Source organism: Megalobrama amblycephala, linkage group LG9, assembly GCF_018812025.1.
Source record: "Megalobrama amblycephala isolate DHTTF-2021 linkage group LG9, ASM1881202v1, whole genome shotgun sequence".
Lineage (NCBI taxonomy): Eukaryota > Metazoa > Chordata > Actinopteri > Cypriniformes > Xenocyprididae > Megalobrama > Megalobrama amblycephala.
The window spans coordinates 29,555,230-29,572,331 of NC_063052.1; positions in this window are offsets into that span (position 1 = coordinate 29,555,230).

Genomic DNA, 17,102 nt, shown 5'->3' on the forward strand with positions numbered 1-17,102 from the left:
CAGGTCAACTAATCTAATTTGGTTTTGATCTTGATTTTTGTGTTAAACATAAAGTCTGAAAAAAAAACAAAAAAAAAACTGATCTATCTTGAATCAGGCCAATTCATGAATCTTGTGTTATTTTAATGTCACTTCATAGTTTAGCTGATTCGACTCATTTCATAATTGACGAATTTAGCAACATTGACACTGTTATTAAACCGAATTGAATCAACATTGATCTGACTCGAGCTGAATATCAACAATATTGTATTCTGTAGAGCTACTTATAGCTGAATCATAATTGACGAACTTTACAAAGTTATTGAACTGAACTGACTCATTGATCTGAATAAGGACACTATTGTCTTTTTAAAGCTGCTTCAGAGCAGAATTTGAATTTGTTTCGTATTTTTGCATCATTGATTCTTTTATTTTTATCATTGTGAAGCTGCTTCGAAATTTGTACTGCTTAAAGCGCTATAGAAATAAATGTGACTTGATATATTAAACATCTGGTCAGACAAATAATTTTATGTTGTTTTGAATAATAATTTTGTCAATCATATTTTGTATTGAAATTAACTCAATTAATTAATGTGATCTTGATTTTTGTTTTGAAATCTTTTATACTGAGTGCTAACAAACATTTTCTAATATTTAAATCAGTCTGAGACTGAATGAACTGATTTAACTTGAACTGAATCATGTTTTGTTTTGAGCTGTTTTGAGACGTATAACAAATTCCTGCGTTCCAGTCAGAGACACATTTGAATTGAAATGAGTTGAATCAATGAATTAATGAATAGGATGTTGTTTTGAATTTTGGACAAATTATGATAGTGATTCATCCATACGGGTTCAGGGACATGATGTTGGATCATAACATATTTTTTGTTTGTGTCCCAGGCGAGGTACAGCAGAGGTTGTTTTGGGACACGCTGCTGAATGCTAAACAGTATAAATCCTGTTTCAGCTGCAGCGACACATTCAAACGTCCAACTAATGATATAAAATGGGCAATAAACACGGGCACAGCTCCAGGAGAGGGACCCGAAGGCTCAGGGTGCGTGACATCTAGTCTGCCGTTTGTCCAGACATCTTCAGGGAGCCGCTGAGGAAGATGAGGAGGAGGAGGCAGGCTAGTGTGACATTGTGAGATGATGCCACCCTCCGGGAGCATCACATGAATGCGGTGGCATGACTGACACTGGCATGGCTTTGTGGTGCGTGTATGTGCCCGACTCGGTTTAATTTATTTATTTATGCATTAAAAAACACGTGCCAGTGCTGCAGTCTCACCCTGGGGGAGCATTGCATTGCTCACAGCTTTCTCTTTTATAGCTCAAGAGATTTCTTAGTGATATAAGTGTCAGCTTTGTCCCAGACATTTCTCCTGCAAGAGAAATAAAAAGTGGTCTCAAGTGGTCAATAGTTGTATCGTAGAGCTATAATTAAATAGAGCTATACGCTTAAAAATAAAAAGGGGTCCTTGATTTCATTTTTTTAACTTTAGTTAGTGTGTAATGATGCTGTTTGAGCATAAACAACATCTGCAAAGTTACGACACTCAAAGTTCAATTTTCTTTTGCAGAAATCACTTTTTAAGGACTACAACAAATGGCTGGTAGGGACTACAATGAGCTTCTTCCGGGGTTGGTGACATCACAAACCCCAAAATTTACATAAATCCCGCCCCCAAGAACACGTAACAAAGGGGGTGTGGCCATGTTGGGCTGCTTTAGAGAAGAAGAAGAGTTGTTGTAGTAGAGTGTTGTTGATGCCGTCATTTTACGCCGGACTGCTTCACAAACGAGGGTCAATTCAACGCTGGATTTGCACAAAAGATTAACATGACGGCACATGCTAGTCGATGAGTTGAATCAACTCCACAGAAACTACATAAATTTATCCACTAACCGTTCAGAAACGTCTAGTTTCATTCTAAAAGTTGTAACTTCTTCCTGAGTCTCTCCATCAGTGTCGACTCCGGTTTGAACAATGTAAGGATGAACACCGTTACTGACAATCCTCATTTTGGTTGCGTGAGATTCTCCAGCTTTGTTGTTGTTGAGCTGTTAAAGCTCCGCCCTCTTCTGGAGCAGCAGCTCATTTGCATTTAAATGGACACACACAAAAACGGCGTGTTTTTGCTCACACCCAAATAGGGGCAAATTTGACAAGCTATAATAAATGATCTGTGGGGTATTTTGAGCTGAAACTTCACAGACACATTCTGGAGACACCAGAGACTTATATTAAATCTTGTGAAAGGGGCATTATAGGTCCCCTTTAACCAGTCTCTTTCTTTGTATTAACTATCTTCATTTCTGTGGTCTTTTTTAAGTAGTAAATGATCTCAGTGTAACCTCTGCTGTCTGTAAGAAACATTTGTGATATTGACCTTAATCAGAGTAAATGGCATTTAAAATGATGTGAATGAAAAAGTGTACTTTGATGTTTCAGCCAAACGTGTGTCTTTCCAAAACATTTCCAGTGGCCAAAAAACCTCATATTCATTTGCATCTAATTAATTATTGCATCTACCCTGATTAAGGTCCAATAATTTTTTTTTTCATTCATACAGGACACCTCTTTTTTCTTAGGCAAACCCCCAAACCCTCTCAAACATCAGTGTATTTTCACATTTGATTGTGTTTAATATCAACATCCACCAGAACCATAAGGAGAAACATCATGCTGAAAAGTTCCTGTTCTTGTGTGTGTGTTTGTGTATGTGTGTGTGAGCATTTGAACAGAAGGATATTGATTATATTCCAGTCCTCTAGGGCACAAACGCACTGGCGTATGGCGAGAAGAATGACACCACTTATTCCCTATACATTCCTCTTTTTTTCCTTTCCTCACTTTTTCTTTCCCTGGAGAGAAGCATCACTCATTACTGTCAGCAGCAAAATCCCACCAGCACCGCCATCATCATCACCATCTCATTCTTTCCTATTGAGCCAGTCGCCCCGCGGCACCCTGGGATAGACACTGGACGACTGATGAGCGCTTGAGATCTACAGGTGATCACAATCCGTTAACACTCTCTGACAGTCCTTATACTTTTATGTAGCTGGACTTTTGACTATTAGAGTACAGTCTAGTCCACTGTGCAACTTATTCTATTTTGATATATATAGCGCTTTAGGTATATGAAAACCAAATTTATATATATATATATATATATATAATCTGCACCATTACTACATTTCTCCAATACCGATAGCGGATTATTCAGAGTGATATCTGCCGATACCGATAACAATTCCGATAGTTTGGGGGTTACCTTGTTTTAAATGAATAATTTCATTATAATTAATCATTATATTTTGAAAGAAATGCAAATAAAAACTTCATCAGCTTGTTTCAGAGTAACTGGTATCAGAGAATGATTGAGTGGAAATGAAGGATGTGGTCTTATAACATAAGTGGCAATTTTGAACGTTCTACTTTTCTACGTTCTGCCTGCAAGTCATGTGACCATTAACCAACATTAGAGAACCGTGAACATGTTAAAAGTGCTGTATGCAGAATTCAGAAACCCTTGTTATTTGCAACACCAGTGGACATTAAGTGAACTGCAGCCGTGCTCGCACTCGTGCTCACGTATTGTACAAGAGGCCCGATATACTCACAGCGAAGTTCGTTTTCGTTCTTTGCTTAGAAGTAAAAAGAAGTTGGAAATACCTTTGCGGCAATATACTGTAAACGAACATCCTGACGTCGTCCATGCTGCTGAAAGCGATGTTTAGATGAATATGTAAATATGTGCTGCACGCTTTCCTCTCAATAACAAAATAAACACAAAACGAAAATGGCTGCGGTGAGAAAACAGCAGTTCAGAAAGCATCTGATCATAGCGATGTGGATATGTTGGCTCCAGCTCTGCAATTCAACAGCATCATGGCGACAAATGAGGTCATTAAATTTACACTGTTATGAGACTAGTTTGAATTAATTGCTTTTCTTTGCATGACACATTGACATTACAGTATAGATCGGCTCTTTTGGAAATATCCTGAACGTTGTATAAGCATTCATTTCATCTGTCATAGAACGGAAGAGTGGGTCTCGGGAGCGTGTGTAAATGTCACCTCCTTTTGATTTTCCCGGTAAAAACAACTCGAGTCCTTCACATAAAAATCAATCTACAGGCTTTCATAGACAACCTAGGGAGTTTTCATTACAAGCTGTTCACACATTGGTGAATAATACATGGAAATTCTTACATATAGCCCCTTTAAATTATCAAAATATTCTCCTCAAAATTATGTCAGAGGGGTTTAGCTGACAAAAAAGTTTGGGAATTTATGATTTTGCATTTTGTAGTGAGTGAAAATCAAACATATTTAAAACAAATGAATGGATGAATGTTTCCCAGACTTAAAAATGAATAACTTAAACCAGCCTACTGCACGACAGCTTTTACCCAGACTTTGCCTCGATTTACAGTTATGAGTTGATGCTGTCTACACTGTAAAAAAAATCTGTAGTTTTTACGAAATAATTTTGGCAGCTGTGTTTGCCAGAATAATTTTGTAAAAAATACAGAAAAACTGTTAACACATTTACAGAACAAACTGTAAATTTTACAGTATAAAACTGTAATTTATGAAAATTTGAATGTAAACCAGTAAATTCAACAATGCACACTACTACTAAAATCTGTTTTGTACCTTTAACATATTCTGACAACCACCACAATAATGCAGGTGGCAAAAGAGAAAGCCACATGAAGAATCAGAGTTCATCACAAGTAGCTTATATTAGTATATACTAATATAAAGAAGGTGCAAAGAGTCATTCACACAAATGCAAAACACCATCATGGTAACCCACAATACTTAAATAATGCAATAAACTTTCATTAAACAACAGAAGATGTAACATAAAACCCTAATGAACATAACTGATACCAAAAACTATTAAGAAACATGATTATTTAAAGGTCCCGTTCTTCGTGATCCCATGTTTCAAACTTTAGTTAGTGTGTAATGTTGTTGTTAGAGTATAAATAAAATCTGTAAAATTTTAAAGCTCAAAGTTCAATGCCAAGCGAGATATTTTATTTAACAGAAGTCGCCTACAACGAACGGCCAGTTTGGACTACATCCCTCTACTTCCTTCTTTAATGACGTCACTAAAACAGTTTTTTGACTAACCTCCGCCCACAGGAATACACAAGAGTTGCGTTTGTAGAGTGTGTTTGTCGCCATGTCGTCGAAACGCTGTTATTTTCATCCCGCAGTCCAATCACCGGGTCTGATTCCGGCTCAAATTGATAGGGTAAAATTAAAGACATGTTTACAATAACACTGAGCGCGTGCATCTCCACGTTATGGTAAGAGGCGTGACCTTTCCGGGCAAGATGCGCTAAGAGCTGCTGTCGAATCACAACACAGGAACCGCTGGCACAATCAGAACTCGTTACGTGTTTCTGAAGGAGGGACTTCATAGAACAAGGAAGTCATCAGCCCGTTTTTATGACAGTGGAAACAGCGGTATACAGATAATTAAATTATGTGAAAAATACTGTGTTTTTTTACACGCGAAACATGAACACATGTTATATTGCACACTATAAACACAATCAAAGCTTCAAAAAAACACGAAAAACGGGACCTTTAAACAAAATACTTTCAAATGTGGAGTGTCGCAGAGGGAATTGTGGGAACATGAGTTTACAGATTTTGACTGTAAATTTTTTACTTATAAAAATCATAAAATTTACAGCATTTTACTGTGAAAATTGCATGAATGTCTGGTTAGAGCTTTTACAGTTTTTCCCTGTATATAATACGGGAACTTACTGTTAACCTATTTACAATTTTTTTTGTAATATTTTACCGTTAAAATCACATTCATTTTTTACAGTGTACAGATTTGAGACACATTTCACAGAAAATTGCGTAGTGTGTGATGGGTGCATAATCCAATTTTGTAGCTTCAAACTGTGATTCTATTTAGTCTTAGAATATCAAACATATTTGATTTTTTTGGAGCAATTTTAGAACACATATTGTTAACATTTGTCATGTGTCCCGGTGACTTGAAAGGTGTGTGATCGTCAGTCAATTTTTTGGTGAGTAGGCTATATGATGCCTAGTGTTTTAAAATCTGTTCAGATTTTAAAAGTCGTGTTGTGTATTCTAGCCTTAGGATGGTTTGCTGGTCTTTATCCAAACAGACCAGATTAAACTGCTTGGCCAGGCTGGGGAACACGAAGACTTGTGCAAATAAACAGTGCTATCAGCAGGGGTACAATTCACTCTTAATGAATTTCCCCTTATTGTAAATATCCCTTTGAAAGATGTGATGCACCTCACAAACTTTAACACATCCAGCAATATGTTTATCCACAGAAGGTCTTATTGTGGCAATCTGGTACTATGTAAACAACACCGTTGCGTCACAGCGGACTGCGATTGTGATTCTTAGAACGCCGCTGCTGTGTGTCCGTGAACAGACCGCTGTCATGCCATCTGAGGTGAGGCTGCAGTCTCGCTGACTCGAGAGTGAAAGCAGAACACACAGAATCCGTTCTGTCACACCGCCAGCAGTGCGCGTGGCACGTCTGTCTGCTCTCACCTGTCAACCGCCTCACGGGTTATTATGGGATGCAGCGCTCAAATCCGCACGTACAAACACACACTATCACTCACATGCTGGAAGAAACGACTAGCCCGAGAACCAACTAACCACACTAGCTCTAATTTTAACTGAAGGCATTATATCTGGAGTGAGTCAGAGCTGAGTAGGACGTGCTGCAGTCACAGAGTCAACAGCAGGAGATGCCTGCAAATACCAGCTTATTGCTCATTGATTTATAATTAAACTAGTCCTGTGTGGATTCGGTTTCAGTATACAGCAAATGTGCAAATGCATCACTGTGTAGAGAAAATGCTGTTATTTTCTCACTTTCTGACTCTTTCCAGTGGTGTGACATTATTATCAAGCTGTGCTGAGTAATAATAATAGGCCTAACCTCGTTCAGCTCATGTTTACACTGAAGATAATGACCGCCAGCGTCCCAAACGTCGCATGGAGCGTGTAAATAATGACATACGCTCTCAAATTACCCATTGAGACTGTTTGTGTGTTTTGCATGTAATTTGCAGTTCATTTTTAAGTTGTGTGGTTTTCAGTTATTTTACGCTAAAGGATGGTAAATTTGAGACTTAGAACCAAATTCAGTTCTCTCATTATCTGATGTCATAATGCAACAGCGTTTGCTATTGTTTACCCATCTAACACTGAATGTTCTCAGAGCTAACATTCTTGTGAGGTTTGTCCAGTAAAACTAATAGAATCTGTTCAATGTTATCTGGTCTAAAGTTCTCAAAACATAAGCACCAAAAAACATTATTTATACACAGAGCTGGGCAGAAACTGATTACATGTAATCAGGGGGGTATTCCAGAAAGCAAGGTTAACTTACCGTCACATATACCCTGAACTCTTGGTTGATTAACTCAAACCTTGCTTACTCGAGGTATGCTGGTTCCAAAAAATGCTTTCGGGAGTAAGTTCAGTCAACCCAGAGTATGTTCCTGGTTAACACACAAGACATTCTCAACCGAGCGATGAATCGATGATTCACTATGGAAACAGACGCTAGGAAAAAGCACGCCATTCTACTTCCTTTAAACCCTTTTAACCCTGAACATAACATGCTCTCAAACAATAACATACCCTGAAAGTTTCCTCCGTTTTTGGAACCGAAAGTTGAGGTTATCCGCTTACTTACTCTTAAACATACCCAGGTATGTCACATAACCTGCTTTCTGGAATATCCCCCTGTAATCAGATTCCAAAAATCAAGTGCTTGTAATTAGAGTAAACTACTTTTTAAAATACTCGTAATCAGACTACAGTTACTTTTTTATGGATTACATGATTACGTATTATTTACACAATGGCAGTAAGTTTTTCATTTTTTTAATGTTTATATTTTTTCATAATAAACCTGCCGCTTATATACCTTCGTGATTCCAAAGTTTTTCCGGCGGTGAGGGGGAGATATAAATGAAATATAGATTAATATATATGAAATATATATGAAATGATAATATAATAATAATATATGAAATATAGATGAAATGTTTGATGTAGCAGTGATATTGCTGTGAATTTCATGTTTTTCAATATTTGTTTTTGTAATGTTGCTGTTTTTTAAATTGACTTAATTTTAGTTAGATTACGTTACCAAAAATATGTAATCTAAGATATTATATTACTGATTTCAAATTTTGTCATGTAATTTGTAATCAGTAACTGATTACAATTCATAAGTAATCTACCCAGCTCTGTTTATACATCATTCATGGAATGTTTTTTCTGAAACATTTAGTTGGACATTCTCCTAGCATTTTTTATTTTTACTACTTGTTACCAGTGGGGTAACGCATTACAAGTAACTTGAGTTACTTTTTCAAGTAACTAGTAAAGTAACGCATTACTTTTTAAATTTACAACAAGATATCTAAGTTACTTTTTCAAATAAGTAACACAAGTTACTTTTTCACATTTATTGATGGACAGCTCCCCATGTTGAGAGAAATAAAGTGCATAGGTGTTGTGTCCGCTTTGTGAACATGATGGGTATTTTAGTTCTAGACTAAATGAGAACATGCATTTACTCATCTCACTTGCACAAAAACATTCAGTATTCCTCAAAATGAACAAAAAATGTGAAATGCAAGCTCAGAAATTTACGCAAACCTGTAATTAAACATATTAAATTGCACAAATATACTTTATTTACTTTATTAACCAATGTCTTTGCTGCTGAGCTTAAATTATCCAATTCAACCATACTAATAAACAGAAATTACATGATTTAGAAATAGAGTCTTTTCCTGTATCCTGTTCTTCTTTAAAGGATTAGTTCACTTTCAAATAAAAATTTCCTGATAATTTAATCACCCCCATGTCATCCAAGATGTTCATGTCTTTCATTCTTCAGTCGAAAAGAAGTTAAAGTTTTTGATGAAAACATTCCAGGATTTTTCTCCATATAGTGGACTTCAATGACCTCCAAACGGTTGAAGGTCAAAATTACAGATTCATTGCAGCTTCAAAACGTTCTACACGATCCCAGACGAGGAATAAGGGCCTTATCTAGAAAAACCATCGCTCATTTTCTAAAAAAAAAAAAAAAAAAAAAATTATAGAAGTTTTAACAATAAATGCTCATCTTGAACTAGCTATCTTCTTCTTCTCCGGCAGTGTAGACGCTGCTAAGTGTATCCCTGCCCTCCACAGGTTAAAGTTTGAACTAATTGTTATATACTTGCACTAGCATATTGTATATGACAGTTATTTAGTTCAAACTTTGACCTGTGGAGGGCTGTAATACACTTAGCAGTGTCTACACTGCCGGAGAAGAAGAAGATAGCTAGTTCAAGATGAGCATTTATTGTTAAAACTTATATAATTTTTTTTTTTTTTTTTTTTTTTTTTAGAAAATGAGCAATGGTTTCTCTAGATCCTTATTTCTCGTCTGGAATCGCTGTAAACTGTAATTTTGACCTTCAACCATTTGGGCTCCATTGAAGTCCACTATATGGAGAATAATCCTGGAATGTTTTCATCAAAAACCTTAATTTCTTTTCGACTGAAGAAAGAAAGACATGAACATCTTGGATGACATGGGGGTGAGTAAATTATCAGGAAATTTTCATTTGAAAGTGAACTAATCCTTTAATCCAGAATGGCAGCACAGCTAAAAAGTTTGTTTGAGCTGTGCCCTCTACTGTACAGGGATACATCTGAATTTCCTTCAGCCTGAGGCTTATTCATTTCACTTTTGGTGTGAAAGGGCCTTAATATTAGCCAAAAATAGTATTTTGTTGTTGTTGTTGTTGTTATTAAAAAAACAAACAAACAAGCAAGCCCTACGGTGGCCGAGAGAGCTCAACGCGCTGCAAATGAAGAAAACACATGCAAATAAAGAAAACATCTTCATCAGTCTGACAACACATGCGCTGCAAATTCCACAACACTTACAAATAGTGAAACAAGCTGCAAATGAAGAAAACATCTTCATCAGTTTGACAACACACGCGCTGCAAACTCCACAACACTTACAAATAGACAAACGCGCTGCAAATGAAGAAAACATCTTCATCAGTTTGACAACACACGCGCTGCAAATTCCACAACACTTACAAATAGACAAACGCGCTGCAAATAGCACATACCAGGCCCAGCGATCTCAAGTCCTTCTGATCTGAATGATGATGATGACTGTGACGATAATGATTAGGCTACTTTTAGAATTAAAATAATAATTTAATTTGCCCCGCAATAATTTATAGTGCATCATGCATAACCGACGCGATGAGATTAGCTAATTAGAAAAACTCAGCTAAAGTGAAAGTAAAAACTCAGCGATGAGAGCTCTACTTCAACATGTTCTGATAACTATTTAACCTTAATTTATTTCTTAATATTTCTCTTGTGGCCCATACGTATTGAAAAAAATTGAAAAGGGATATAGGTGTTACTTTTTTTTTTAAGTAACACCTATATCTCTTCTATTTTTTTTTTTTTTTAAATACGTATGGGCCACAAGAGAAATATTAAGAAATAAATTAAGGTTAAATAGTTATCAGAACATGTTGAAGTAGAGCTCTCATCGCTGAGTTTTTACTTTCACTTTCTGCAGTGAATAATTGACTGGGATTTGAGACATAAAATCAAGTAAATTATTAAAAAATATATATTATTTATTATTAATCATTTATTAATAATATTTTAACGCAAACTAATATCCCCCAAATCGTTTGTCCTGGCGCAGAGACTGGCACAGACCACAACGAAAATGTTATAAGGAACACATTGACGTACCTGTCTGGGACCGCTGGCTGGGATTGTTCATGTTTACTCTTAGGTGGTGTGCACTTGAAAGGTGAGTTTTTTCGTTTTGTTTGTTAACATTCTGATTATGAGCAGTCCTATTTGCAGCGCGTTTGTCTATTTGTAAGTGTTGTGGAATTTGCAGCGCATGTGTTGTCAAACTGATGAAGATGTTTTCTTTATTTGCAGCGCGTTGAGCTCTCTCGGCCACCTTAAAGCCCAGCCCAGGTGAGAAACAGTAACGTAACAGTAATGTAACGCATTTATTTTCATAAAAAGTAACTAAGTAACACAATTAGTTAACTTTTTACTTTAAAAGTAACTTTTCCCAACACAGTTTCAAAGTGTGTATGAAGCAGGCCAGGTTACCCACACAGTTTTAGTGAATTTCTATCATTGTATCATAGAGAACATACTTGCCTATGGGATAACTGTGTGGTATGCTAGCTGCACTGGGGAAAACCGCAAAGAACTTTGTCGCGTAGTCAAAACAGCGCAGCGGATCATAGGCACTGCGCTTCCGAGTTTGGATACTGTGTATGCTACTTGGTTGCACACAAAGGCCAGCAGTATCATTATGGATCCCACCCATCCAGTATATATATCTTTTGTCCCTTTACCGTCTGGGAAGATGTACATGGCCATTAAGGTTAGGACAAATAGGTTAAAGCACAGCTTTTTTTGCCAAAGCTGTAGCTGCCCTTAGACCTCCGACTCCTTCACAGCCCTTTTATTCTTTATAGTAACTTTTTTTTGTTTTCCTCAAGAATTGTGGACTGTTTGTTTTTAATGTTGAAGGGCATTCAATACATGCACTATAACACTCTTTATATAATGTGCAATATATTTTTAGTGATTTTGGTTTTATATTTTTAATGATTTTTTTTTTAATGTGCATGCCTATATTTAGTGAGTAAATGTTTAACTTTGTCTGAGAGTTGCCATCCTAAATTTTGTTGTACTTGTACTGGTACAATGACAATAAATATCTTAAATACTCTTACTTACTGTATGTTTTTGCTGTTCTTGTTGCATGTACACGTTTTAACCAGCAGATGTCCTCAGTATGCTATGTTTCAAGTGAGTAGCTAGTGTAATCAATCTAGTCTAATCTAACAGTGAATTTAGCAGACGAAGTCAATATAGAGGAATAAAAACAATGCCTAGTCTTTTTCACTGTAACTTCAAAGGACACAACACAATGTTGTCGAAACTAGTGCTGGATACCTGAGGTAATTTTATGTTACACTGTTTGCTTGCCTGGCATAATGAACTCATCGTTAATACTTCTCACCATTTATTCAAATGGTATGACCAATTGTTTTCCATTTATTCATTTTCTTTAAAGTATCCTTGAAAAGGGGGTTAGATTTGTCGAACAGTGGTGGCTTTTTCTGGACCTTGGCCTCCGCAATCTACATTTAATGTCTGCCATTTTAAATGTGCAAGCCCTTAAATTAGAATGGATTCTGATTGGCTGTCAGTGTTTTATCACAAAAAAGTGATCTCAGTGGTATCGTACATAGGTATCATTATAGCTGTGGTGTGGACAGTGCTATTCTTTTATATTAAGAACAATTTTTAGAACTATATTGCTATCTTTAGGGCCCGAGCACCGATGGTGTGTGAGGACTCTATTGTAATTGCTCAGTCAATTCTTCTTCTTCTCCGAAATGAATCATATTTTTGAGGGCCTAAATGTGCTCAAAAACTCATGAAACTTTGCACACGTGTCTGAAGTGATAAATATTTACATCTGATATGGGTTTCAGAATTAGGTGTGGCAAATGGCTCGATAGCGCCACCTACAAAATTTCAATTAAGTACCCTTCGCGTTACATTTCACGTACAAGCATGAAATTCGGCAGACACATGTAACAGCCCAATACCTACAAAAAAGTCCCTGGGTGCAAAATCTGAAATCCCAACAGGAAGTGAGATATTTGAATTTTCTCTGCAAAATTCTTGCAGGTTTTGCCATTTCCAGATGTGTACTTTAACAAACTCTTCCTAGTGATTTTATCAGATAAACATCATATTTTGTCAGTCTAATCTAAAGGCCTTTGTGACACTAAATTGCAAAGATCTTGAGTTTTCACCGAAGGGAGTGTTTGTGACGGCCTGACAAAGTCTGATGTTTCGCCATGAAAGAGGAAGCTGTTGTAACTCAGGCATACAGTGTCCGATCTGCCCCAAACTTCACATGTGTGATAAGAGTCCTCGCCTAAAGACATCTGTATGCCAATATTTAGTTAGTCATAATGCCACCTGCTGGCAACAGGAAATAGCATGCTTTGCACTGTAATTCACTCCCAGAAACACATTTAAGTATGCCTCGAAGTACATACTAGAAATCATGCAACACTTGATTGCAACAAGTGCTAAAGTATGTGATTAACGCCACGAAACAGGAAGTTGTTGTAACTCAGGCATACAACCTGCTCCAAACTTCACATGTTTGACAGTAGTCCTGTCCTGAAGACATCTACATGCAATATTCAGTAATAGTCAAAGCGCCACCTGTTGGCAGCAGGAGGTGTGGCACGTTGAAATTACTTTGCCGTATTTCTCCTGTATTTACTCGCTTACATGCATGTCACCCATTCTTGGTGTGAATGAGCCTTTAGACCATATTTTTGTTAGCTAGGTGGACCCAGTGTGTAATCATGACAGCATACTGCATAGCAACACCCTAGCAACCTCTTAGCAACGTGCTAATAAAAACACTCAGAACACTTTTGCAACCGCATACCAATGCAGATTTTTCACGTGCAGACACCACTATCATTTTTGTGCATAAAATGTAAAAATGCTGGTTTCTTTCTGATATTTGAGAGATGCTGCTCTGATTTCTGACTCTCTGTCCAGCCATGCAGACAAACATTCGACACAAACAGCCATTCAAATTCACTGTATTCTCTCCCTCGCTGCACACACATCTCACAATCAGGGATCTCTATGAATTCAGATAGACACTCTCATGTAGTGGATATCACTGTGTTTGAGAGGATAATCCCACCGATTTAAGAGACAGAAACAACTGCACATTTCTGAAATGTACACACTCAAGCATGTTATTATTGCACAAGTATGGGGGGCGGGGATGATTGAAAAATCATTGAAAATGTGAAGGAGAAACGTGATACAACATGTTCCAGTATACTTTATCTAAAATTAGAGCAATTTGTATGATTGCACATGCATTGTTAGGACTTGGAATATTTGTTCTTTTATTGATTAGTCACTGCAGGACTCTATGTGAACAGAAAAAAAGCTTTTAGCACCTAAATACTTTTTACTCTAGTAAATTCATATACAATCAAGATGTTTTCACATGGGAGAGGATTTGTGAATGGCAGTGAAGCGACACAACTCACGCTGCAGGTCACATGATAATGACAACATGGTGAATGTGGTACGTCCGGATTACTTTACTACACGCATTCATGCTATATAGAACATACTGTCCTGGTTTCACAGAGATGGCTTAGATTTAGCAGGATTAGGTCTTTGTTCAATTAGGGCATTTAAGTTGCTTTTATTAATGTGCCTTAGAAAAAAACACTACTGGTGTGCATTTTGAGACAAAACAATGGCTCTGACATACTTTAAGATCTGTTAGTGCAAGCCGCTTTCAGTTAAAACAGCTCAAACATGCATTTTAGTCTGGGACCAAAAATGAAAATTCTGTCATTAATTACTCACCCTCATGTCGTTCCACACCCGTAAGATCTTCATTAATCTTTGGAACACAAATTAAGATATTTTTAATAAAATCCAATGGCTCAGTGAGGCCTGCATTGACAGCAAGATAATTAACACTTTAGCCCAGAAAGCTACTAAAGACATATTTAAAACAGTTCATGTGACTGCAGTGGTTCAACCTTAATGTTATGAAGTGACGAGAATACTTTTCGTGCACCAAAAAAACAAAATAACGACTTTATTCAACAATATCTAGTGATGGGCAATTTCAAAACACTGCTTCATGAAGCTTCGAAGCTTTATGAATCTTTTGTATCAAACTGCCAAAGTCACGTGAACCACTGAAATTTTGAAACATTTCGAAACACTTATAATGTAACGAAGCCTTGTTTACTGAAATCACGTGACTTTGGCAGTTTGATACACGCTCCGAACCACTGATTCGAAACAAAAGATTCGTAAAGCTTCGAAGCTTTATGAAGCAGTGTTTTAAAATCGTCCAGACACTAGATAATGTTATTTATTTATTTATTTATTTTTTTGGTGCACAAAAAGTCTTCTCATCGCTTCATAACATTAAAGTTGAACCACTGTAGTCACATGAACTGTTTTAAATATGTCTTTAGTAGCTTTCTGGGCATTGAAAGTGTAAATTAACTTGCTGTCAATGGACGCCTCACTGAGCCATCGGATTTTATCAAAAATATCTTAATTTGTGCTCCAAAGATGAATGAAGGTCTTACAGGTGTGGAACGTCATGAGGGTGAGGAATTAATGACAGAATTTTCAGTTTTGGAAGAACTAACCCTTTAAGCCTTTAACCCTGTGAAACCGGGGGACTGTTTAACACTTGCAAAGCAAGTACTGCTCAAGAGAGTATGCGATTTTGAACGCAGCCTTTGTATTTTTGGTTAATGAAGTGCATCATCCGGATGTTTGAAGTGCACTTTTTCTATTTAGAATTTTCAGTGTGAACACACTAATCGCATTATTTATAATACAACATAGAATAGTGATTAAGTACGCTCATTATGAGTCTTGGGACGCACCTTAGTTATAGTTGCTCGCACAACCATGAGAACACACACACAAGCACACACAGCCAGATAGCATTGGCATAAAAATAACATAAAGCACTGCTGTGTGTGAGTGGTGTGAGCGTGCATATGTTCTCTCTCACATCAAGGATAAAGAAATGCATTGGGATTTTGTGTCCAGCACATGTCGATAGACTCGCAATCCTTGCAGTCGTCTCAACCCACCGGTTGTGCTAATGAAATCTGTCATCTCCGAATCCTCCTCTCATTCCAATCTATTCCTGTTTGTGTGTGTTTGTTTAGTCTGTCTTTGGGATTTTCTACTGTTTATATAATGTTGAACTGTGGGTTATTTCCAGACATTCCCGTGCTCCTCTCTCTCATGTCAGATGATAACGGCGTGTCGCTCTGTGTCGCATGTAAACACGCATGGCAAGCAAGAGCTGACATTCTTAAGGAAATCAGCATGAGGTGTTCTGCCTGTTCAGGATGACAGGCATGAGATGAGACGAATCTGAGACAGATTTGAAGAGGAGGATGAAGACATCTCAAGAGGAGAGGCTGTTGAACAGTCAAACAGGCAAAATCCAGAGTTTGATAGGGGATGTTTGAAGTAAAGACCTCATCTTATTCAACAAACTGTGTGTTTGTGTGAATAGGTAAAAATGATTTGTGTAGCATTAATAACTGTTCACAGAATTAAACTAACTTGAACTTTATTCCCTAAGAAAAACGATGATGGTATATGCGTCTGTCAACTTCGAGTTAAAGAAATTGTGTTTAATTGTAGAATTCCCAGTGAAGATTTAATCATTGATGGTCAGTTTCAGAGACAAGGTTTAAGCCTAGTCCCGGCCTAATCCTGGCTTAATATAAGCCCTGTCTGTGAAACCAGGCCTATAAGTCTGTTTACTTTTGATCAATTTGATGTGTCCTTACTGAATAAAAGTATTAATTTCTTTCAAACAAAAACAAATTGTAATGACCCAGCACTGTATGGAATTGTATTTTATTTTTATTTTTAAAGTCTGTTCAATTTAACTTCAAAAGTTTTGAAGTTTTGATTTCGCATCATTCGCAATGCTTCATTGGATGAGTGGCTTCAGATTGACATAAACATTTTGGATCAAATGTTGTGATTCATCTGAAAGCTGGTCGGATCAGTTCTTGGCTCACAACTCTATATTATGAATCATTTTCTTAAACCCCTTTGGAGAAAATGAATGAGAAAAATATTTCCAGAACCAAGGCTGCTGTAAAAGTGGGCGGTCGATGTTGAGCTCCATTGTACAGGAGGAGGGAAACAGAGAGATAGTCCATACCCTGCCTGGATTGTGTCTGTTTATTTAACAGAGTTATATAAATGAAGTCCTGCCGTCTGCCAGCGCTGGTCCACAGCGATCACATTCTTTTTTCCCTGCTGATTTTATACCAGGGTGAGATCAGTGTGCTGCAGCCATTAAATCATGCCTGTGTTTCAAAGTAAATCCTGTAACGATTTTTTTTTTTTTTTTT